Below are 3,073 nucleotides of genomic sequence, written 5' to 3'. Positions count from 1 at the left end.
ACGTGTGACGTTTGGGGCAGATTGGACATTGCATGCCTGAGTTACAGCAATTTCCTGTTTTATTGCATTAATAGCATGCTTTAGCACTTAGCTAAGTGTTGCTACCATGTTATTAGGATTGGTATTGGGACATTACATGCTTGTACTGAATTTCGTACACGTACGTGAACGTAGCGGGAGGGGTGCTTCGTTGAAATTTTATAGGTGGCGCTATTGAGCCGTTTTGCCACACCTAATTCTGAAATCCACATCAGATGATAAATTTTCTGATGTGTGTGAAACGTTTTGTGAGTTTTTGAGCATGTTTAGCCCAAGCGGCAACCTTCCGGTCTCTCTCTTGAAACCAACACGGAAGTATAATTCATCGACTGGCCGCTAGAGGCTGGCTCCAAAAGGGAGTCAATCCCATAGACCTCCCATGTTAAAATGCCCAACTTCACAGCAGAAAAGTTATGTTCACAGCCTGGTACAAAAAGCATTTTTTGTCTACATAGCTTATTTTGCCCTTCATGACAACTGTGAGGGGGGTGAATTTTTTTATAACTCATCCGTTTAAATTATATCAAGCCTTAAATTTCTGCATAATTAAGGGCGTGGCCACTTGAGTGACAGATGGATTTGCGCTGCTGTCACCACCGTCGAGCTAGGTGGGCGTGGTTTCAGCAACCAGCTCCACTCACATCCCACCTCTTTGCCCATTTTCGATTACCCGGAAGTGACGCGCGGTGACGTGATGCCAAGATGGCGACGGCCGTCTCCGCCCACTTTAGGCTTCAAAAATGCTTTTCAGAAACCTACGGGTGATGTCACGGACACTATACGTCCATGTTTTTATACAGTCTATGGTTTAGGCCCTCAAAAATGCAATTCACTTTGGAGAAGAAGAAGGAGAAGAAGAAGAAGAAGAAGAAGAAGAAACAGAGCAATTCCAAGAGGGTCCTCGCACCATGGTGCATGGGACATAATAATAATAATAATAATAATAAATGGAGCAATTCCAAGAGGGTTCTCGCACCGCGGTGCTCTGGCCCTAATAAACAGAGCAATTCCAAGAGGGTCTTTGCAATTTTGGTGCTCGGGCCCTAAATATAGCTGCAAGCAGCGATGACGGGCCCCAGCCCGGTGGCACCGCAATCCTGGTGGCATCAGGAAAAAAGTGCACAGCAAGCAATATGCATTTAACCCTCTGGCAGTCTGGTTGTGTCACAGCAATGAAAGGGTTACTCTAGAATAGCAAAAGAGTGAAACAAATGCACTCACAGAAAGGAAAGGATATAAAAATCTTTTAATGATCTATAATATTTTTTAAAAATTATTTTAATTATCTAAAAGCATTTGTAAAAGAATTATATAAGACTATATTGGCAGTACAGTTCATATCAACTGATTCTATGCTTGTATTTGTCATTCTCCGGGTGTGTGTTCACGGTGTGTGTGTGTTCACTACTGTGTGTGCACTTGGATGGGTTAAATGCAGAGCACAAATTCTGAGTATGGGACACCATACTTGGCCGCACATCACTTCACTTTCACTTTCACTTTCTAATGGATGGAAACAGACAAGAGAAAGAAAAGATTTCTTATACTATATCTCCATCTAGTGGACAACCTTAGTATTACAGCCTTCATCTAAGCTGAAATGTTTGATAGTTTTTAATTTGCTGTTAGGCCTCAAAGCATTGTAAAATCATGAAACTAAGTATGTTTCCTCAGAATGACTTGTTCCCCATATGTAAAAAGTTTTGAGGAGTTTGGACAATGCACTTTAAAGATTTAAGAAAGCTTTTGCCAGTGTCTAACTATCATTAATACTAATGTGTGTGTCGAGTTTCATGAAATTCTAAGCATGTTAAGTGCCTCAAAACCACCAAAAAAGAGTTTTAAAGTTTGACATGTTGCCATGGCAACAGTATTTAAGATATCAATACTCTTTTTGCAGTCTTACGTCTTCCGTGTCTTGACATTATTCTGATGAAGTTTAAAGAAAATCGAGTAAAAATACGAGACTGATTTCAAAGCATTTTGAAAATGACACACTTCCTGCTGCCATTTGGCAGTGCTATAACTTTCACTCATCATAGTCACGTCTATGTGATCGGCCTCATACAACAAACAAACTGCTGGAGTTTGATCAAAATCAGACAAAGTGTGTTTCTCGTTGTTTCTCATTTCTCGCCATAATTTCGTCGTCTCACCAGGGCCAAACCATTCGAGATATAAAAAAATCCCTTGGCAATTTTGCATCCCCAATGTCTTGAGATCATGTTAACCGAGTTTGGGGGCGATCAGATGAAAATCCTAGGAGCAGTATTGCAAATTCCACAGCGTGCGCTTTTCATAAAACCTTGAATAGTCGACTTCCTGATGGGCAGAGTGCTGACTGTCAGCACGAAAATTGTTTTGGCTGATGAGATATGTGTATAAATTTTGGTGACTGTAGGTCAAACGGTGTGCGCTACAGAGCCCCTCAAAAATGGCCTTATTAAAGGCTGTGTCACGGGCTCCCACGGTGGCCCCCCCATGTGAAACTCAGCCCGGCCCTGATGGCCGCAGATTCCAACATGTGTGCAAAGTTTCAAGAGTTTATGAGCATGTTAAGGGCCCCAAAACCCCTAAAAATCTAGATAAAAATAAAAATAAAAAAATCCTTAGAAGTAGGGATGCACCGATACTGAGCTCCTGTATTCGTACTCGTTAAAATACTCCGATACCAAATGCCGATACCACACAGCATGTGATAAGTGCCATATTCAGACAAAGAAACACCGACAACAGAAAGCAGAATGGAGTTATTAGAGATTAAAGATGTCTACAAAGTATGTGTATGTAATGAATATAAAACATTCAGTATTAATGCCTGTATAGCTGATTTGCGCCAGCTGGTAAGCAAAGCACGCTGAGTGGATTGAGCGCGCGGCGGCGCAGATGCACAAGCTTGTAGAGTGAATATCCCTTTCTCACAGACATCACTGGAAAGTTTGTAGTTCGGTCGGATATGTCAAAAAGAAGTAAGTAAAACAATGCACACGTTACTTAATGGTAGGGAGGGAGGGAGAGAGAGAGAGCGCGCACT

General features: G+C 41.7%; 1 protein-coding gene across 1 annotated transcript in view; it reads right to left on the bottom strand.

Moving 5' to 3' along the window:
- pip4k2cb (phosphatidylinositol-5-phosphate 4-kinase, type II, gamma b) overlaps nt 1-3,073 on the bottom strand; it is a 27,425-nt gene that overhangs the window by 1,312 nt on the left and 23,040 nt on the right. The gene's annotated exons all lie outside the window — the stretch shown is intronic.

This window comes from Sinocyclocheilus rhinocerous, unplaced genomic scaffold (genome assembly GCF_001515625.1).
Source record: "Sinocyclocheilus rhinocerous isolate Xijiao unplaced genomic scaffold, SAMN03320098_v1.1 scaffold1090, whole genome shotgun sequence".
Lineage (NCBI taxonomy): Eukaryota > Metazoa > Chordata > Actinopteri > Cypriniformes > Cyprinidae > Sinocyclocheilus > Sinocyclocheilus rhinocerous.
Note: the sequence above shows the minus strand (reverse complement) of the source record. Positions and strands in the feature narration are given on the sequence as shown.